Raw genomic sequence first — 22,368 nt, forward strand, 5'->3', positions numbered from 1 at the left:
AGAGAGGGAGACAAACCATAAGAGACTCTTGAATACAGAGAGCAAACGGAGGGTTGCTGCTGGGGGGGAGGGGGGAGCGTTGGGGGGGGGGATGGGCTAAATGGGTGAGGGTCATTAAGGAGGGCACTTATTGGGATGAGCACTGTTACAAGTAAGTGATGAATCACTAAATTCTATTCCTGAACTCATTATTACACTATATGTTAACTAACTTGGATTTAAATTAAAAAAATAAAAAAAATGAAAAGAAAACCAGAAGCAGGGAGTAACAGTGTTGAAACCGGAGTGAAAAACAACTCATGAGAAAAAGGAGGAAAAGAGGGGAGCGCAGTGGGGATGGGGTAGCATCAGGTCCCCCGTGACCCAATGAATAAAAGGGGACCTCCGTAATCCTGGAGGCCTTGTTCTAGATTCCAGGTCCCCAACTTGGCCCCCAAATTAGGAATAATTTCCACTGTGGAGACTGAGCTCCTGCGATGATTCAGTGTTTGCTATCTTCATAGCAGAAATAATTAAAGAGAGTAGCAAGGACAGCTTTTGGTACCAGCCCACTGGTCATCTATGCTGCGTAACAAAGCACCCCAAACGTCCGTGAGCAGAGATCATCTCTTGGAGCTTCTGTGGGTCAGGGCTCGGAGCAGCTTGGCTGGGTGGAGCTGGCTCGGGTCTCTCATGAAGTTGAGGCCAGATGTTGGCTGGGGCTGCGGTCAACCGAAGGTCTGAGTGGAGCAGGAGGATCCAATTCTGACTCGTCTCCCTCGCTCGGCTGCTGGCAGGAGGCCACAGTTACTCCCCATGAAGCCCTCTCCCGGGGCTGCTCGAGTGTCCTCACAACATGGTGGCTGGTGTCCTCCAGAGCGGGCAAGCCAAGAGACCACAACAGAAGCCACCATGCCCTTTATGACTTAGCGTCCGAAGTCACACACGGCCCTCCCTTACTCTGTTGGTCACACAGAAGGCCCAAATCCAGTGCAGGCAGAGCATACACAGGGCATAGATACTGGGAGGTGAGGATCCTGGGGGAAGGAGGAGGAGCTGGGGAGACTGGATCACAGCAGCAGCCTGGAACTCCAGAGCCGGGTGAGTTTTTAGAGACGTCTGCTTCAGCAAGCTCACTGAGTAGCTGAGAACCCAAAGGTCGGCGACATTCAGCAACTGGTTCCAGGGCTCAGTGAGTCTTCTGTTCACACTTAATTCAGGACTCAGCAGTGCTTTGCAGGAAGCACATTTCATGAGGCCCTGGGAGGGTTGTGGCCAGGGTCAGCCAGCATCACGGCACTGGCCGACGAAGGAAGTCAGAAGTGATGCTTTGCTTTTTGGTTTTTTTAATGTGTATCTTGAGAGAGAGAGAGAGAGCCCAAGCAGCGAAGGGGCAGAGAGAGAGAGAGAGGGAGAATCCCAAACGGGCTCCTCACCGCCAGCGTGGAGCCTGACGTGGGGCTCAAACTCATGAATCGTGACCTGGGCCGAAGTCAAGAGTCGGATGCTTAACCGACTGAGCCACCCAGGAGCCCCCAGAGGTGATGCTTTCAGCAAGAACTTCCAGATGAATCCAATGCAAAGCCGATGACGAGAGTTCCCTCGCTCACTCCAAATATATTTATTGAGCGCTTCCCTCAGCCTGGCACTGTTCTGGGCACCGGCACTCCAGCAAGCGAACGTGGCCTCCCACGGGCCTCACAGTGCAGGGGGAGAGGCAGACGTGCATTGCACAGCCCCACAGACGATGGAAGTATCACGAGTAGGACAAGTGTTTTGAAGGGGAGGGTAGCGGCACCGAGCGTGGGGTATCGAGTCCGTTCCGGCCCGGAAGGCTTCAAGGAAGTGGTGATTCAGTTATCACTTGACAGCCTGGAAGTGAGTTCCACCGTCGAGATACTGGATGTTGTTCATGACTGGTTTCTCAAATATTGTATTTTCCACCTCCAGGAGTTTTATTTGGGTGTTCTTTTATATCTTCCATTTCTCTCACGGTCGAGTTCATGTTTTGCTTTAACAGCCTTGATGACTGATAAGATTTATAGCTAATAATATAAATATAAAGATGATTATCTCCTTAGAATTATAAAAATGCAATTTAATAAGTGTATAATTTATAATAATATAAATATAAATTAGAATATGGTAATTGATCAGGTTTATAACGGCTATCTTCCTATCCTCCCCTGCTGTTTCCATCATCCCTGCCACTTCTGGACCTGTTTCTTTCTTTTTTTCCCTCCTGGTTACAAGCCGCGTTTTCTTGCTCTTTTGCACGCCTGTTAATTTCCCACTGGAGGCCAGGTAATGGTAAATTTACAGTACCCGATTCTGTTTTATTCCTTGAAAGAGTGTTGGACTTTGTTCTGGCACACCGTTACTTGGAAACAGTTTGATCCTTTTGGGGCTTGCCTTTTGTTAGGTAGAAGCTAGACCTGAGCAGCGGAAGAAACGCCCGGTGCACAGACCCCAGTCCTTGAGGGGGGAATGGTAGACACCTGAGCTGCAGGACGGTGGGAAATAGGCGATGCATGAAAAGCCCGGGGACACGACGTCCTGACCTTGTGGTTTCTGAGACCTTGGGGCTCACACATCAGGAGCCGCAGGTGTGGAGCGGGCGCTCTCCCTTTCTACCTCTGCCCCAGGGCAACCCCTAGACTCGGTTTATAACGCATTTGCACGGTGGGTACACAGCCCCGCCTGATGGAAAAAGGCTGCCATGAGGGTCCCAGTACAAACCTTGTAGGGTCAAGAACTCCCCCTCCCGACCTGTGGGAGGGGATCCCCGCATGACGGAAGCAGAGCCCATTAGAGACCACCCCACTGAACGTCCCAGCTCAGCCCAGTCCAGAGAAACCCAGTAATATCCAATCCCAAAACAACCTGGGGGCCACTCTCCCGCCTTGAGAGCGTACTTTCGCCTTAATAACCTGCTTTGTGCTTGCTTCTTTCCTTCTGGCTGTCTTTATTAGCGTGCAGATCCCCAGGAAAATCTTCTCGTGGGGAATCCAAGGACCCGGACCTCCATTCACAAAGTACAGACTCTACTTTTAAAGTTTATGCTAGGTCCAGAACAACTTTTAGTCCAGGGCTAATTTAATCCTACTATTAATTCAGTACCTCTCAGGAGGCTACCCATGTATGACAAGGTCTCCACGTTGGCCAGTGGGAATACCAGTCCTTTCTAGCCCCGTAAGCACTCCAGGAACGGTCCTGTCTGCGACTTTCGAGTGGTTCTTTTCCTCTGCCTGAGGAATTTCTTCATATGCAGCCACCGATCGGAAATTAACGACTGGAGATTTTTATCTGACAGTCCGTGGAGTTGCCTCTGTGTGTACAGCTTCTCCTCTCCGGTACTCTGCCCTGCAACGTTGAGCTGCCTTGACCTTCCGGAACTCAGAACTGATGTCTCCTCGACTCTTAGGGACCACCAGTCTTCGTTTGGGTTCTCTCTAGGCAGTGAGCTGCTACCATTGTAGGATTCGCCTCGTTTGTCCCCCTTCTCTCAGAGATCCTGCCTTGACTGCTGTCCAGTGTTGGAAATTGTTGTTTCATATTTGTCCCCCTGGCTTTTTAGTTGTTTAAGGCAGGGGTATATAAGTAGTCCCTGTTATGTTTGCATCATGGTGCTTTGTTTTTTAACAGCTTCGTTGAGGCCTGATTGATCTACTAAACGGCATACATTGAAAGGGTGCAATGGACAAGTCTTGACATACGTATATACACGCAAAGCCATCATCACATTCAAGACAGAGAACATATCACCCCCCAAATTTCCTTACTGTTCCTTTGCCATCCCCTCACTCCCTGGACCCTTCCCCGCCCCACCCCCACCCCCGACCCCTCCAAGGCCAACACTGATCTGCTTTCAGTCAGCACAGATTACTCTGACTTTTCTGAAGTTTTATATAAATTCTTTTTTGTCTGGCTTCTTTCCCTCAGCTTAACCGTTTTGATTTAGCCACCTCGCTGCCTAGATCACTAGTTTCCCCTTTTTTAACCGCTGAGTAGTATTCCATGGCATTGGATACACCACAACGGGTTAGGTTATTTTGTTTATGCCACATTTATTCACTATTGATGGGCATCTGGATTGCTTTCAGGTTTTAGCTATTACAAATACTCACATTTTGCTTTTCTCCTGGGTAAATACCTCGTTGTGGAATGGCTGGAACATATGGTGGGTGTACGTGTCATTTTTTAAGAACCCGCCAAACTGTTTTTGCAATGGCACTTGTTTCAAAGCCAGTCTTTATTTGTTTGTAGATCCATGTGGCCATGTGGTAAATCAATGAGACGTTTGGATGTAAATGTTCAACGTCTTTTACTCTGAAGCAATAAGCTCGCTATGGCAACTGTCAGCTTGATTAGTGTCAGCCCCCCCTAGTTTGGAAAGTAGCCTTCCACCTCAAGACGGAGAAGTAAAAGGGGACAATATGAGGCCCTTGCCTGTCAAGGCCTGCCTGGCAGCAGGGGGAGAAGAGTCTGAACACTTGGACTTTTTGCTTTGAGGCATTGAAACAGAAATTAAAGGGAATTAGCTCTTTGGGGACAGTTCATCTCTTGTGATTTTTGAAAATATGAAATGTTGGAGAACTTGGGTCAGAGCTGCTGTTTGAAGTTTCGAGCTGTCTCCTTGATGTTTTGACTTTGAAGCTCCTGTCTGTGAATGAATTCGGCCTTTGTTTCACCTTTCTCTGCTGAACAATGCCAGGGAATTAGAAGGAAATTTCCAGTAGGGATAAGTAGCTTTTCTTTGATCCACACACAGATCAAGCCTCCTGTAGCCAATAGGGGAATGGGATCCACAAATGCCTGTCTGGCTCTGAACCACAGAGCACGTTTCATGGGATGGGTAGGGGCGGCACGTCCTCTAACCACCCCCTTCCCTTTCCCAGACGCCCCAGCACAGGTGGATTCTCTTACAGCCGTTTCCTTAGGACGGCCACGCACACCAGGCAGTGTTTCCAGGCTTCCATACGTATCTCGCACAGTTTGAGATTTCTGGCACTCGACAGTCTTTTTCAGGGCAGAGACCCTTGAAAGCCACTTTCTGCCTGGGGGGCGGGGAGACTATGGTAAGAAGACAGTGCTGACTCACTGCTCCATTCAGCCTTGTTTGCCATGCTGACGACGCAGAATAAACGAGAGATCAAACATCCAGGGTTGGCTGCTGCCTCCGCCTTGGAGCATCCGGTGACTTCCCTGGGGACGATGCCCCTGCTCCCTCCGAAACGCCCACCCGTGGCTGGCCGAGCTCACAGAGCAGCGCGGGGAGATCCGTTACAGAGCCCTCACGTCCACGTTCATCAACCACCCGGGGCAGAAACGTAAATGACGCCCTCGTGGCGTTTCCTTCGCTGGACCCGATAAATCTGCGTGGTTTTGGCCACAGCCACAACACGGCCCCGCTAATCAGTTTCCCACGTTGGTTTTAGGCTTTGTTCTGAACAACGATGCTGCTTGCCTGCTGTGTCGTGTGGGGTCCCGCCTCTCACCCTCCTGTCCACAGTGTTTGCGCTGAGCCATCCAGGCCCCGTAGGCCGTGGCTAGAAACAGGGCCACCTACCCCAGCCCAGGGCCGGACCTCCTCACCCGGGCTCCCTGTAGACGCCCGACAGCCATAGGCAACCCAGTTGACACAGGTGAAGAGTCAGACGCAGGGCACCGCCGAAAATGATGTCACAACTGACGGTAAATTGGAGAAGGGAGGACCAAGCCCCGCCTCGCACCCTAGTTCTCCGGCAGGTGACGGGTGGTCACCCAAGACATCTCCTGCTTGGTTTCCACCTCCTTAGGGATGCCGGTTGTACTGGGGAAATAAACGTTCGATTGATTTTGTTGTCTCTAAACCGTTGGTATCGTGGCTGAGTGATCGCAGTTGTCATGGCAGCGAGCACCATTTCATTATCATCTGTGGCCTTTTCCCCTCCCCCTAGGAAGCGTCTGGCATGATTCTGGTCCGCCACCCTAATTCTGTCCCTTATCTCGTGGTGAGGGCTGCTTCCTCCTTGCCTCCGATTGTGGAGGGTTCCTGGTGGTTGGGAGGGCCTGGCTGATGCATGGGGGTGTGAGGGCGGGGTGAGAGAAGAGAGTCCGAGGAGGGACAAATTGTGTGCGGGGGAGGGGGCCGACTGGAGCATGCATGGGAGACAGAGGAGGGAGGGAAAGGGCAGGAGAAGGGAGACAGGAACAGAGACGGGGGAGGACGCGTGGAGGAGAAGGGGGGCCCTTGCTTGGACACACAGACAGACAGGTGCCTACGACGCTCAGAGCCCCTCCCACCGCCCGGCCTGGCTCTCTGCCCTCCCCCAGCCCGTAGGTGCCGGCCAGCAAGGCCGACGATTGCTCCTCTGTCTCCGCCCCCAGGCCTCCACCCTGTGTCTCATAATAGCTAGCGAGCAGTTCGATGCTGAATGAATAAATGCGTGAATGGACATTCGAGCGCTTGTTAAAAAGTGTTATTAATGGATAAGGGAGACTGATTGATGGGAATCAAAATCACTGGGGACAGATGGTCAGACTCGCATGCCAGTCTGCGGATCCGTTCCGAGAGGCAGCTTCAGAGAAGAGAGGGAGATGCGCACGGGCTGGAGGCTGGTCCTCCCCCTCGAGGGAAATCCCCATGCTGGGCGCCTGCCTAAGGCCGCCCCAAATGTGAGGCCAAACCCTAAGTTGCTTCTACTACGATCGGGGCTCTGTGTGACCTCATGGCCAAGCCCAGCCCTAGGAAGAGGAGAAGGGCTACAGTGGTAAATCCCCGCTCGTGTCTGGGGCTGGCGGCTGCCCGTCTACGGGAACAAACGGCGCAGACAGGGAAACTGATCTACGCTGACGAAACTCATAGAGGACTGATGGGTAGACCCAAACGCTACTTGTTTGTGCTGCATTTTTCAAGTTCTTTGATATCTGAAAAGCTGCCGCAGTGAGGAAAGATGAGAGTTTCTGGGTAAGTCACCGTGTGGCCCTACCTGTTAAAGAAAAGGATCCGTTAAGCCTCCTTCCCAAGAAATGCGTGAAACAAGTTTGCTGTTCTTTGCGCTTAATAATTCTGGGCTTCCAATTCAAACAAGGGAGCTCAATGGGAGGGGAAGATCACTTTGCACTAAATGCCGACCTTTATACTCTGCCTGTGGATGCAGTGCAGATAGTAATCCCCCGGACCCCACCCCACCGCATGGAGATACCGGGGGAGCCGGCCCGAGCCATCAGCTTTGCGGCCTCTAGAAACCTAAAGCTCCCCAAGACGCGTGTACATCCCGAGGGGCTCGTGTGCTCCTGTCTCGTGTCCCCCGCCCCCCCCCCCTCCGCTCCCGCTCGCACGTGTGTGGTCCCCACTCTGTGTTGTTACCTGCGTAGCTTTGTCAAGTCCGCGAGGATCCTTCGTGATCCCTTCTCCCGCAAAATCTTTGTGAGCAGAGCCCAACGTCAACGCTTTCAGGAGCTGAAGGGCCGGGAGGGGAGACAAGAGGGGATGCGGTCACAGCAACGCGCGTCTGATCCTTCAGCCTCTGGCCGCCACCCCACACTTCCCGCCACCTCCTTCCATCTTGCCCTTGCCCCCACTCCTTCTGCGTCTTCCCTTTATCCTCTCTCCGACTCCTGGAGGCTAGAAAATTGCTCCCCCATTGTTTTGTGGGTCAGAGTAGCCTCCCCGTACCACCCCAAGTGCTTATCAAGGTCTTGTTTTCTCTCCCTAAGAGGCGCTCCCATACTGCTAGGAGGGACAAGCATCCGCTTTCCTAGAAAGGCGGGGAACGAATCTGCTGTTCTTTGCACTTAGGAATCCTCCCGAAGTTCTCTACCTCAGTTTGCTGTACACACTCCGAGGGCTTAGCGGCCATCAGCCCGTCCCAGAGGCTACTCGCCTCCGGAAAGGCTTCTGACCAACTCCTTGTCACTTCCCGGCTGTCTGCAGGAGAAGCTGGCTGCGGGGTCTTGGACAGAGTGCTTACCACCAGCCCCCACCCCGGCCTCCCTGGGGAAGGGGGCGATGGGTAACACACGAAGCCACCGCGAGGCCCCAGGAAGAGGACGCACGTGAGAAAGCTCTGTCAGCCGTGGAGCTCAGTGAAACTTAGGATCGTTTAGTCAAGGGGCCGTGCTGGCCAGGGCACCAGGCCAGGCGGCCTGAGTGTATGTCTGCCTTTCTCGGGGACGGCAGACTGGCCGAGGCACCGGTCTTTCTCGGGTACAGTCAGAAGCTATTCAGGAGGCGTGCATGCCTGACACCTGCTCAGCAGAGAGCCGGCAGCCCCCCAAAAGTCTCTGTTTGAGGGACGCAGAAGCGCCCATAGGTCTACACGCAACCCTCGCCTCTGGACATCTCATCATTTATAGCAAGCACCAGTTGATTAAAAAAAAAAATTATGCCTCTGCTCCTGCGTCCTTGCACAGACAATATATTGTGGATTCATTAAAATAATGGATGGAGGGGCACCTGGGTGGCTCAGTCACTTAAGCGTCCCGCTCTTGATTTCGGCTCTGGTCGGGATCTCGCAGTTTGTGAGTTCAAGCCCCGCATTGAGCTCTGAGTTGACAGTGTGGATCTTGCTTGGGATTCTCTCTCTTTCTGCCCCTCCGCTGCATGCAGGCTCACTCTCTCTCTCTCTCTCTCTCAAAAATAAATTTAAAAAAATAAATAAACTTAAAAACAAGAAATCCTGGATGGATAAAGACGGAGAGAGAGAAAGAGAGAGAGAGTGTTATCTGCAGCCCCCCACCCAGGGAAAACCACTGTAATGTTTTAGCGTCAGTGCAGCCTGATTTTTTCCTGTGTGTGGTTGGTGTGAACTCCTCTGTGACAGTTTTGTGCACAGTGGGCCATACTTCATTTTTCCAAATTAAACTAAAGGTATCAGTCGCCCACCTCCTAATCCGTTCTCTCATTCAACAGATATTTATTGAATGCCTATTGTGTGCCAGTCACTCTTTCCAGCGCTGACTGGCAGTGATAAAAAACAAAGATCTCTGCCCCTGCCCGACTGACATTCTGGTCAGGGAAGACAGACAATAAACCAATGAATAAGAAAACTAATATGACAGCTGGGGCTAAGCGCAATGGAAATATCACAGCAGGGAAAGGGCTTTGCGAGCGTCAGGCAGGCTGAAATTGTCAATGTGGTGATCAGAGAAAGCCTGAAAGCAGCAACCTGAGGGAGACGAAGGACTGAGCCATCTGGAGAAGATGGGGGAAGAGTGTTCCAGCAGAGGGAACAGCATGTGCAAAAGCCCTGGGGCAGAAGTGGACCTGACATGTCTTAGGAGCAGAGGAGGTCAGTGTGCCTGGAAGAGATAGGGTGCCAGTGTGAACAAGGCGTGGGAGGTGAGATAGGGAGGTCACGGACCCTGACTCGGCAGGACCTCGGGATCCAATGAAGGGATGTGGCTCTTCCTTTTGTTTTTGTAATTATTTTATATTTTATTTTTTACGCATTTTTATTTATTTTTTTTTTATTTTTTTTTTTAAAGAATTGTTTTTTTCAACGCTTTTTTTTTTTTTTATTTATTTTTGGGACAGAGAGAGACAGAGCATGAACGGGGGAGGGGCAGAGAGAGAGGGAGACACAGAATCGGAAACAGGCTCCAGGCTCCGAGCCATCAGCCCAGGGCCTGACGCGGGGCTCAAACTCACGGGCCATGAGATCGTGACCTGGCTGAAGTCGGACGCTTAACCGACTGCGCCACCCAGGCGCCCCACATTTTTATTTTTTTTAATACAATTTATTGTCAGGTTGGCTAACATACAGGGTGTACAGTGTGCTCTTGATTTGGGGGCGGATTCCCGTGATTCATCACTTCCATACAACACCCAGTGCTCATCCCCACAGGTGCCTTCCTCAGTGCCCATCACCCACTGTCCCCCTTCCCCCTCCATCAACCCTCAGTCTGTTCTCTGTCTCTCTTTTATGGTTGGCCTCCCTCTCTCTCTGTTTGAGACTATTTTTTCCCCTTCCCCTCCCCCATGGTCTTCTGTTAAGTTTCTCCAGATCCACATATGAGTGAAAACATATGGTATCTGTCTTTCTCTGCCTGACTTATCTCCCTCAGCATAATCCCCCCAGTTCCATCCACGTTGCTGCCATTCTGTGAATGAGGTGGGACGCTATTGGAGGATTCAAGCAGAGCAATTAGGCAAAAGATTTAACACGGAAAATAAACTGCAGACAGGCAGAGGGAGGAGCGGGGGCCTGTTCTGAGGCCATTGCAACAATCCAAGTGAGAGACCATGGCTATTTGGACCAGGGATACCGGAGGTGGCATCAGAGGCGAGGAGAGGTGGCACCCTCAAGTATTTGGGATTTCCTAGTGGAGACGTGAGATGGGAGAGAAAGTCACGCTGACTCCAAGGTTGCCCTGAGGCGTCCAGAGAATGGAGATGTGGGGAGACTGTGGGGAGGACTGGGTGGGGAGAGAGACCAGAAGCCGGTTTCAAAATGTTAAGTTTGAGATAAGAAGTACCCACATGGCCTGTCAAGGAGGCCAGTCTGGGGTTTGGGGAGAGGCTGGGACTAGAGACATAAATTTGAGTTTCAAAAGCAAAATGTTCATATCTAAAGCCATAGGGCCACTAAGGAAGTGCCTGTAGACAGAGGTAAGTTTTAGGGGCAGGAAGAACCACAGCTCCCTCCTGGGGCACCCCCAGATCCCTGGATGGCCCGGGAGAAGAAGCTGGGTATACACAGAAATGGCCCCCGGTTTCTATTTTTAAGGGACCCCTAATATTCCACTCCAGCTGTTGGGTCACTAGCCTTTAGTGACCACACCGCGTCATGGGAAAGCTGTGCTGCTGTGGCCACATACAGATGGCTGGGCGGTGCCTCTCGATGACCTCGCTCCCCGCCCAAGGGCAGACAGTGACCCTAACTCCTCCAGGGCCGTGCTGTCCACGCCACCCCAAACTTAGCATCCCCAGGTCCCACACACAGCCAGCCACAAGTGGGTCCATATGCTCCTGGAGCTTACGGTCCAAATCCTCCTGATGTCCAGTGTCAGCGGCCTTTCCCCTCCAGGGATTAGCCCCCAGCAGTCAGACGGCTTAGCTTCCCAACGCTTGAAGCAGAAGGAATTGGTTCCACTCTCTTGCTTCCAAAAGGGGGCCCGGAACGCTGAGATGTTTGAGTGGGTCCCGAGAACAGTGACCAAACCCCATTGAGAGATCAAAACAGAGGTGGAGACCAGAAGGTGCCCTGTGCAGCTAAGGCTGATGTTGGAGAAGGAATTAGACGCCGAACTCACCCAGTCATGGCCAGGCTGGACCGAGACGCCTATCCTGTGAGATTTACAGCATAGGAGAGTAGACCCAAGAGGGTTTGGGCTGTTCCTGTCCAGTTTCTCCTTCCGGACTCTCAATCAGTCAAGCCCCTCCCTGGAGGATGGAGAGAATCCAGGGGCACTAGATGAAAGCATCTTGCGGGACATAAGCCACCATTACGCCTAACGCCTCACTCACCTCTGAAAGGCCCTTTAGGCCCCTTGGAAGTGATGAGCCACCTTCCGGTGGTGAACGAGGGGGCCCTGGCATAGGTCGTATCAAGATGATGAAACACCAAACACTGTGTCATGCGTAGGCTTTGACATGCGGAGACAGGTACATGTGTGTGCACACATACTCACGTGCACAAATAGAATCCTAAGGTACATACGATCACAGCATATTTTGTAGCTCCTTCCCCTTACTAATACACTAGGACTCCTCTTCCAGTGAAGATACGTTTACAAAATCATTTTAACGGCCGGAAATCACCCCATTGTGTGACATACCCGTCTCTGGGCAACCTGCCCCCTACTGTTGGTCACCCGCTTTATTTCCAATCCTTCGCTACTGTTAAACGCAAATCGGGGCGCCTGGGTGGCTCAGTCGGTTAAGTGGCCGACTTCGGCTCAGGTCACAATCTCGCGGTCCGTGAGTTCGAGCCCCGCGTCGGGCTCTGGGCTGACAGCTCAGAGCCTGGAGCCTGCTTCCGATTCTGTGTCTCCCTCTCTCTCTGCCCCTTCCCCGTTCATGCTCTGTCTCTCTCTGTCTCAAAAAAAACAAAACAAAAAACAAAAAACAAAAAAAACACAAATCAGGGGCGCCTGGATGGCTCAGTCTGTTCAGTGACTGTCGGTTTCCACTCAGGTCATGATCTCACGCTTTGCGAGATTGAGCCCCGCCTCAGGCATCACACTGACAGCACAGAGGCTGCATGGGATTCTCTCTCTCCCTCTCTGCCCTTCTCCTGTTTGCGCTCCTCTCTCTCTTTCTCTCTCTCTCTCTCAAAATAAATAAACTGTAAAAAACAAATACAAAGTAAAGCACACAAAAAAATTATCTGAACCTTCTCATTGCTAAATTGTTTCATGTGCTTGATTATTTCCTTAAGCTAGATCTCTGACATTGGAATTGCTGGGTTAAAGGGTAGGCACGTTTTTCACACTTTGGTTACATTTTGCAAAAATCCCGCAGCAGATGCCGCTGACATAGTCCAACCTGCCGAAGACAGAGAGGAGGCTGCAGGCCGTGAGCTCCCACACTGGACTTCCTACGTCCCCCGTGGAGCCTTGCCCTGCACCGGTCACGGCACAGCTTCAGCTCGGTGCGTGCGGGCTGGTACTCGGAGGAGAACAAACGGGCGGGGACGTCAGGTCTGAGCCTTCGGTATGTGACAAAGCCAAGTGCGTCTTCAAGGGTGAGCAGGGGCCCCTCCTAGGTGGTGGAGATAGACACGCTGGGCTCCCTGCCCCCGTGCTCTTTGCCTGTGCCTGAGCAGATCTAAATTCAGAAAAGCAGTATCTTCTGCCTGGGCTTGTCATGAGATTCTTCCAGATGACCTGCTACCAGGACAGCTATTTGTGGGCTCGAGAACACACACGGTGTCGTGCTGTCCCCATATCTGTGCCTGGAAGCTGGCCCTCGGTGGGCCGTTTTCACTCTCCACGATTCCTGGAACGCGTGTGCCTCTTTGGCCCGCGTCTCTGAGTGGTTATTTAGTTCGTGGGCTAATATTTTCCATGAAGCACTCCCAAAGAAAACATGAGTGCACACAGCCCCACGGAAAGAGCCAAGGGCCAGCGCTCCTGGTAGCTGGAAAATGTTCCTGGTGCTGAGACAAGACACTGCCGAAGGGTCTGCAGTTTCTCAGGGATAGAATGAGGGAGGGTCTCGTCGTGCCCAGGGAAGGTGGCCCTCGGGAACAGGGAGGTGGGCTCCACAAAGAGAGGAGGTCTTACCTCTCCCAGACCTCCCAGAGCACGGTGGAGGGGTCAGGGGGGAAACAGGCCTCTGTTCAAATCCCGGTGCTGGCACTCCCTCCCTGCAGGGATGTCCTGACCTCTCCAGGCCTGTCTGTGCCTTAGCTGGAAATGAGGGTGACGAAACTTAGCACCCAGGGTTGTGTAAGGATCTCAGTGGGTAATGTGTACATGAGTTACACGGTAAGGTGTTACTCTAGCATGAATACCAGCAAGTGTGGACAACCAGCCGACCAGAGAACCCTGAAGACGCGGCTACAAGAACATGCTTCACATCCTGCACATCATTAGGTCCCCAGGGCATGGCGCGTGGCCCGTACTCGGTGAAAATTTGGTGAATTTGATGCACGAGTATGTGCCAGGCTACGTCAGACGTGTTGGCAGCAACAGAGCGGGGGAAGCTAACTCCCGTGACAGCGATGATACCGTTAATAAAAGCAGCACCCATGGGGGCGCCTGGCTGGCCCTGTCAGAAGAGCGTGCCACTCTTAATCTCAGGGTCATGAGTTCGAGCCCCCCATCGGGTAAAGAGATTGCTTAAATAAGAAGAAAAAGTTTTAAGTCGCAGATCGTTGGAGAACACTTACTCCGTGCCTCACACTAAACTCACTGCACCCTTACAAAGTGGGGCTTCACCTCTGCTTTACAGAGGGGGAAGCCGAGGCAATGAGAGGTCGTGCAACTTGCCCTGTGTCACACAGGTAATGAGGGCAAGGCAGCGTCCATGTCTGGGTCCTGGGGCAGGAGGATGGCCATCCGGGGACGCTTCTGGGGCAGGCAAGGACAGCGAATTCAGCTCGGGACTGAAGCTGGTCAGTACACGGCCACTCTCTTGGTCACCCAGAAGGGGTGGAACAGGCGGGGCCACAGAGACGCGTCACAGAGTAGCAAAAACCCAAAGGAGCCTGCCAGTTCCTCTCTGAGCAGTTTGTTCTGCCTTAAGGCACATTGATTCAGCATGCCGGGACCGTTCTCAGGGCTTCACAGGTATTAACTCCCTTCACAGGTACTAACCCCACGGGCCATGGACTGTTACTACGCCCGTGTGGAAACTGAGGCACAGAGGGGTTCTGACTTGCCCAAGGTGAAGCTCACACAGCCAGCAAATGGTGTACCTGGGGTGCGCTGTGGGTTCACAACCCTCCGGGAGCTTCCCGGGTGCGATCTGAAACTGGCCCCTGAGCGCAGACGGCAGGGAGAGACGGGGGGAGAGGCAGGCCATCCTGGTCGCCAGTGGCACTTTTGATCAGCAGAGGGAACTCGTGTACAAGGCTCGTCTAGGGCGGCGGAAAGACGAGGGGATCCCCGCCCCCGCCCGCCGCGTCTTAAGTTTATAAAGAGAGGCCTCCGGCGGGTTCAGACACGGAGCCCACGCGGGTGTTCTCAACAGCACGTCACCATCTCAAGACTTTGTCCTTGGAGCAGCCTCTGGGCGTGGGAAAGGCAAGTGGAACCCACACTCCAAGGACAGGGCAGGGGGTGAGGAGCCTCCCATCGCCTGGGTCCGGCTCACGGGTCAACCAGCATCGCGCCTTCTCAATGACCCTCGCCCGACATGGGTGCCGAGGCACTGTGGGGTTGGTGAGCGGGCTGCCCACGGATTCCTGAGGACCCGCTGCGTCCCCCGCCCCCAGCACCGGGGGCGAGCCATGGCGGGTTAACAGCTGCTCACGGCGAGCTGGAGGCAGGGACCCCCTGTGTGCAAGGTGCCACCACAGCTGGCTGCTCTGTGACCCGTACCCGGGCCGCAGAGCCTCCCAGGCCCGCTCTTCTGCTTGAGGCTGGGGGCTGCGAGGCCACGACTGGACGATCCCCAAACAGCCTCATGTACTGTGAGCCTCGGGGTCTGCTCGGCCGCCCCGCGGTTGGTTTTCATCACTTTCAGCTGCTCAGGAGATGTTTGTTATTGATGTTCCTGTCGCCAGCCAGTGGCATTGCTGGTATAAATCTGGAACTCTGCAGCCCACAAGCCTCTTTACCCTTTTTCTTTCTTTTTAAAGCCTTAGAATACAACTTGGTTCGTGCGAAGTTTCTTAGGGGCTTTTTTTGTTTAATCGCCTCTACCTAAGGACAATCAGGAAAATTGTGAGGACCAAAAAAGTCCTTTCGATATGGCCAAGGGGCCTCCGTCCGATGAGGACCCACCAGGGGACCTGGCAGGGGTCACTGAGCCCCATTCCAGGTGAGTGAAGCCACGTGGTTCCCCGTTTGCCTGGACTGTGGATGTGAGTGCCCAGCCTGAGCCTTGACCAGACTTGTCAGTGTCCTGATGGTCCCCAGGGAGGACACTGGCGGGGTGAGGGTGACCCAGGGGGCTTCAGCCATCACTGGGACTGATCCATGAGGTACTACAGGTCACGAGAGCTGAGCCCATCACAAGGACTCCCTCCAGGAGCTGACCCAAGCACCCCCGGGGAGGAACAGCCCACCAGGAGCTGCAGGGCCCCGCAGTTGACAGGGGTTGAGGCTCCATGCAGAACCGGACTATTCTAGAGTCATGATGTTTTCACAGTGAGTGACTCTGGATCTGGGCCTTTCCTATTTCATGGAGAGGACTCACCACACTTAGGCCCCACAGTGTCCCTTCCCAGGGCATTCTGGGCTGGACACCCCGCCTCCCTCCCTCTCCTGTTCTATCCCTGGTCCTGGCTGGAGCAGGTGGGAGGGGTCCCCAAGTGGGCAGCTTGGGCCGCTGAATCTCATCCTCTCGGTGCTCTGCGTGAGTGTCCAAAGGGCCTTTCTGGGCCATAAAGGAGTCACTTACAGCTCACCACTCACAGAGGACAGCCCTTCCCCCCTGAATCCCAAGACTTTGCTTGGAAACGTGGAGCATCTGGAGTCTTTCAGCAGCAAAACATAAGCTAATGTGTATGAGCTACGACTGTGCTACCCTTTGCCTTTCAATAAGGCCGTGGGGATCCTGTGAAGAGCCCATGGCTGGCCCTCTCATGAGCCATAGGGCCTCTCTGGGCCTCACTGTCCACCTCTGCACCTGGGGTTATAGGGCAGGGGCCCTTGACTTTGTTCCAGATGTCTACCTTCGAGTCTAGCTTCTCAAAGTGTGGCCCCCAGACCAGGGGTAGCAACATCACTACCCCCTTGGGCTTGTTGGAAATGCAGATTCTCGGGTCTTATCCCAGCTGCCTAAGTCAGAATCTGCATTTTTATAAGATCCCTGGTTGATCCGTGTACGCATTAAAGTTTCGGAAGCCCTGGCCTACCTACACCTGTTTCCAAATTCAGCTTCCTGTTAGAATCTCCTGGAGAGATCGTACAAAGTACTGATGCTAGACCTGGGATGGTGGAGGGTCCAACCTGGGAATCTGTATTTTTACAAAGCTCCCCAGTGACGCCGATGGGCAACCATGGTTGCACACCACTGGCCCAGATGAAGGGACAGTGGGGGGTCACTATGTGCAACTTCCTTGGACCCCTTGTGGCTTCCTTTGGGGCAATAGAAGCAGAACTTCCTTCCCATTCCTTTGTGCTGCTTACTCTTGCCTTCCTTCCCTCCTCTGACCCCCGGAGTTGTTTTCCCTTCTGTTCTGGGCAGAGTTAGGAGAAAGTCCTTGGATCTGGGGCTTGCTCTGCTCATCAGTGTTGGCCAGGCTCCGGCCATTCTCCTCAGAGGTGCCCGCCACCCGGGTCTGCCCTGGGGGCTCCCAGCCACAGGGGTACCACACAGGCAGCCCTGGATGCACCTGGCAGACATGAGGGGCACCTGGAGATGGTCTGAGTCACGTTCAGAAGAAAGGAAATCTGCCTGAAGTGCATGCAGCCTGTGGTTGGCCAGCACCCTCACCACTCCTGTGCCCCACCCCCTCCCCTGGCCTCACTCTCAGGCTGGGCCACGGGAAGAACCATCCCTGGCCTGCATCTGGGACAGGGGGTGGCAGTGAAGTCCTTCTGGGGTCTGACCCACCTTCCAAGAGTGCGGTGAGGCTCTTAAACCCTTTTGGGGAATAAAGAAGTCCAGACAGAAACAAAAGGCAAGACTGCCGAGGACCAAGAGAAACTCCGATGCCCTTTACCTACCTGAAGACAAGGGATGAGCCCACCCCAGAGCCCTTCGTTGTCCTAATCAAGGTCAAACCTAGAAATATGAGCCAGAGGGAAATACGGGAGCCCTGAGGGGAGGTAAGGGTGGGACCTGGCTTTGGGCAGCTGAGAGGAGGCCCGGGATGAGCGCCTGGGGAGGATGACCCCAGTCCCGTGACCTGCTTGTATGCGGTCGGTATGTCCTCATCACTTAGGCCAACATTCGCCAGGTTCCCTGCTGGGTCTGATCTGATCTGATCGACTCTGCACCAGGCTGCCTCCTGTCCCCCTCCCCATGTCTGGGAAACCTTTCCACAGCTTCTGTTTCTCTCCTGAGCTTTCCCACCTCCAAACCCCTGGGGGAAGAATGAAGTAAGGCAGCCCTTCGTGCAGCGGGTAAATAGGTCCGTACTGGTGCTTTGCAAGCAGGCAGTGAGTTTGGCCTCAGTCTGTCGTAGGCTCTGGCGGCCTCTCACTCACTGCAATGGTAGATCCAGATGAGCAGGGCTCTGCATTCCCTGTTGCCCCAAATGCCTTCTGCCCTTTCTCCTCCTCCTTAGCTCTTCTGTCTCCCTCTTTCCTATGCTGTCCAGTCCTTGTCCTCCTGGAATCGTAGTCCTGCCTCAGGTTCCTTATCCCCAGGGGTTGCTCTAGCCACGGGAGGAGCCCAGCCTCTGCAGGTGCACGTTACATATTACCCATTGTCTGGACAGCATCAATGTTTCCGTTGTGTGACTTTGCGCAACTCATTTAACTTTGATGGCCTTGAGTTGCCTGGTCTATAAAATGCACACTAATCACCACCCTGTAGGGTTACTGTGGAGACTGGGTGAGATCACAGCTTGGAGTGGCCAGGGCTCTGTGCGCAGTCACCCTCCTGCTTCCCCACGTGCTCACATCTTGCCTGTCACGGTGCCTGGGGCCTGCTCTCCCAGGAGGTGATCCAGAGCCAGGCAGGACCAATGGAAATGCCTCCTGCCCCCAAGGATCCCATCTCCTCTTCTAGTTTGTTCTCACTTTTTCAGTTTCTTTAGTCTTCCCTGGGCACCACGCCCCCACCTGGGCCTACCAATTGGAATTGTAAGTGACAGAAAAGTGCCATCCACGGTAGGCTGAGTGATCAGCGGCTTGGGTTCCCAGCTCCTGCCTCCGTGGGTGTGGTTTCATTCTCAAACAGCCTAAGTCAGTGTCAAGAATAAGAATTCAGGCCTGGCAGGCTTCAGGGAGGAGGTGTGACATAATTCAGTTTAGAGCAGTCTGATGTGTGTTCAAACCCTGACTCCTGGTCCCCAAACTCCATGACCTCGGGCAAAGTTATTTGTCTGAGTCCTTACCTGTAAACTTTGGTAATAACCTCTTTCTTAAGTGATTGTCCAGAAGACACTGAAGGAGATCATCTACGGAACCTCTCTGACACATAGTAGGTGTACAATAAATCCCCCTGCCCCCTGCACCGTGTGATCTCCACAGGAGGCTGGCCAGAACAAGTAATAACAGCACGCATACAGGGCGCTTGGTGCCCCAGGACCGTTGCAAGTGCTTGCATATCTCCCCACATTGTATTTCCATCAAAATCGTAGGAGGTAGGTTATATTATCGTAACTTTAACTCATCTTCCAGATAAGAAAACAAAACACAGTGAAGTTAGGTAACTTGCTCAAGGTCACCAGCTATGGCAGAGCTGGGAATGACTGTCACGGCAATTGGTGGGCATTTCCAGCTTGACTTGCATGGCAAATTTTCCTGTGGAACTTTGGAGAAGGGATGGGAGTCCTACACCCCATAGTGGTTCCAGACACTTCCATGGCCGCCCTGCAGACGGAGCTCCCCGGGAACGCAGAAGAGTCAAACAAAGCCAGTCCTCCAGGTACTTTGTAGGCACTTCCCGATTTGTGATCAGTAGCTCCTGCCGGACCTACCTTCCTCTTGCATCATGGTTTGGCCACACTTTGTCCGGATGTCTGGTCATCTCTGAAGCTCCTTCCAGCAAGTTCATTCACTGGAGGCACCAAGTACGCAGGAACAACCTGGACCTCAGAGGTCGGCAGACTCCTGGCTACAAAGCCTGAAGCGTATTTGCTTTGTTACCTGAAATTATTTTTTTTTTAATGTCAAAGGCTTAATTCAGGAAGATCCAGATGTTTACCGGGGCTCCAACTGGCGAAGAAGAATGTATTCTAAAGGCCAACTGCAGAAGCAAACACATTTTCTGTTGCCATTCTTTTAGGCAGCACCCTGGCCTTGACATTTAAACCAGCTCGGTCCGTGTGCTGAGGGCGTGTGTGAGCGCCCCCAGGATTTCCTGTGCCTCCCCCTCCCCGTTTCCTCTCCGCCTCTGAGCTGGTCCCCTTCGTTCCTCCCTTCCTCCCTCCCGGCAACTTGTTCAGGTCTGTGGGTAAACGTGCGGAATGTTCTGGAAAGTGGGAACATTGAGGCTCCAGCCAGACAGGAGTTCAAACCCCAGCTCAACCATTCCCGGCTGTGCAAACACGGGCACATGTCTGACCTCTCTGCCAGATTTCCATCCGGAAACTGTGAGAACACAAGAAAACGATTTCGCCTGGAGCCTGGCGCTGGATAAAGCGGGTAATGCACGGGAGAGACCGGGGACAAGCCTTTCACCCAAAGCTAAATGTGAGCCTGAGGGAGTGTGTCCTAAGTGCTCTCCGGGGTCCTTTTGAAGGCCTGCCTCCTGTCTCTCTCCCCGCAGCCTTCACCTCGGATGTGGGTTCCTTCTGCCCTCAGGTTTGCCTCTGGGAAGGGTGGGCCCAGCCTCTCCAGGGAGGCTTCTGCGACTCCCTCCTGCCCAAATAGAACTGGCCTGTCCCAGTCAGTCTCTGCCTAGGATTCGGCCTGACTGATGAACTGCCCTTGAACGACACTACCAGAGTGAGGTCATGTTTTACCAAGGCCCAGGCACAGACTGTCACATGTCCAGTGTTTCCTAAATATCTTGGACCAGGAGCTTACTTGCGGCATTGCCCCAACCCCGAAGGGGGACTGATGATAGCCATTTGGGCATCTGTGGGCCCGTGGGGGAAGAGCTTTGACCTGGAACGTAAGGTCACATTGCTCAGGTAACTGCCGCCCCATCTGTGTGTCTCACATCTGCCTTCCCATAGCAAGCGGGGAGCCCTGGAAAGGCCTGGAAGAACGCCCTCCAGAGCTGTGTGCACAGGTGCCTTTCCCTCCTCCCACTGCTGAGGGCCAGGAGAGAATGCTGTGCCAGGGTCCAGAGGGCAGGGTGTCGACCCCACTCTACTCGTGACTGATGCGTGACACAAGGCAGGTCGTCTCCCTTCTGTTCTGGCTGAAAGACTATAATAGCATTTGGCCTCTCCCTGCCTCGTAATGGTGATTGGAGGATTAATAAGGGAATGAGCGCCAAGCTTTGTGAATGTGAGCTTTGTTCCCCAGTCGGTTCATTCCACAAAGCAGAGAAATGGCGGAGGTCGAAGTTCCCCTCGTGTGAGGCTGAGGCCTGGGGTTGCGGCGGGCGCCTCTCCAGGTGTGGTTCGAGCTCTGAGTCTGTGTCACGGTCGGGGGAGGCCCAGAGGACACTTACAAAGAGGGTGGGGGAGTCGAGTAAGGGACGGGGTGAACATTCTCCAAGCCCCAGGGCCGCACGCCTGGGGCATTTCACATGGCACGGCAGCCAAAGGAATGGATCCTGCTAGGCCTTTTGGAAGTTTCCAGTAGCAAAAACCACAGGCCGCACGGCACCTCTCGAGGCCGGCGTGAGCGGGACGGAAGCCGTCTCTCCAGAGGTCCCCTTGTGAGCCTTAGGGACTCGAGTGCACTTTGGCTCTGCTCTCTCTTCTGGCGCTACCCCACGGTTACCGGTGGCTGAGGCTGGAGCCCTAGGAGGACGCGAGGAGGGAGGGACGCAGGTGGGGTACTGGCTGTGGCCTTGCCGGATGCAGCCAACTCGGAGAAGGCACGTCCCTCCGCGCCAAGGCTTTTGCGGCTCAAGATCTGGCGCTTTCTCAGGGAAAGTTCTGGATGGAAGTAAACCGATTCTGGGGCGCCTGGGTGGCTCAGCCAGTTAGGCCCCTGACTCTCGATTTCGGCTCAGGTTGGTGAGCTCAAACCCTGCCTCCAGCTCTGTGCTGATGGTGCAGAGCCTGCTTGGGATTCTCGCTCTCTCCATCTCTCCCTGCCCCTCCCCTACTCAAGCATGCACGCACGCTCTCTCTGTCTCCCCAAATACATTAACTTTCAAATAAAATAAAACACAGCAAAACAAAATAGACGGATCCCCCGGTACAATCCGACTTGGGATAGGGCAGATCCTTTCCAGTTTCGCTTTGCCTGATGGATGAAACTTCACACGGTTCGAAAATCAAACTACTAAAAACTACACATGGTCCGAAACCATTCTCCACCTCGGCACTAGCTCCCCGTTTCCTCCCGCTGTCCCCACTGGGGTAAGCCGCGGCCGGCCGTGACCGGTTTCTCGCGGATCCGTCTTTCTCCCTTTCTCTTTTTCTGCATCACCGCAAGTGTGTACTTCCCGCCCCTCTTCCCCTGTCTCGCCCATCCCCCCGCCCCTCCGGCAGCCACCGGTTTGCTCTCGGCCTTACGATGTTGCTTCTGTTTGCTTTTGTTTCCTTTTGTCTTTCAGATGCCCCGTGCAAGGGGAAGCTAGCTAGCGCTTTCCTGCAAAATCGGATACGTGTCGTCACTCCGCCTCCTCCCGTAAGTGCACAGACCTTGGCAGTTGGCGTGCCCTGTACATCCGCCAGGGTCGCGGTAGGAAGCCACAGGAACGTGCCCTGGCCCAGGCCTGGTGACCGTGGGGAGCTCAGGCAGCAGGGATGAGGGGAAGGCGCGGATCTGGGAGCCGGGGAGAGACATGAACTTTGCGGGGGAGGCTCAGGCGGTGCGTCCCAGAGGCCTTCGCACGCTGCTCACTGTTCCTCGCCTCTCCAGCCACCGCCGCCACCAGACTTCCCTGACCCCGGCTGCCCAGCAGCCCCAGGACGCTGCAACGCCCTGCTGGTGGCCGGCCGGCGAGGCCATCCCTCTTCAGACACCAAGGGGCACGCTCAGCTGCCTCGCGCCTCCCTGCCAGCGGTCCGGTGCCCTCGCGGAGACTTCCGAGGTTTCTGGGTGTCA

General features: G+C 53.9%; 1 long non-coding RNA gene across 1 annotated transcript; it reads left to right on the forward strand.

Moving 5' to 3' along the window:
• Positions 1-1,065: 1,065 nt before the first annotated feature.
• On the forward strand, positions 1,066-5,831 carry LOC131511541 (uncharacterized). The gene is made up of 3 exons (XR_009261565.1): positions 1,066-1,080; positions 5,093-5,309; positions 5,418-5,831. It is a non-coding gene; the product is annotated as an uncharacterized LOC131511541 (long non-coding RNA).
• Positions 5,832-22,368: the final 16,537 nt, after the last annotated feature.

This window comes from Neofelis nebulosa, chromosome 5 (genome assembly GCF_028018385.1).
Source record: "Neofelis nebulosa isolate mNeoNeb1 chromosome 5, mNeoNeb1.pri, whole genome shotgun sequence".
NCBI lineage: Eukaryota > Metazoa > Chordata > Mammalia > Carnivora > Felidae > Neofelis > Neofelis nebulosa.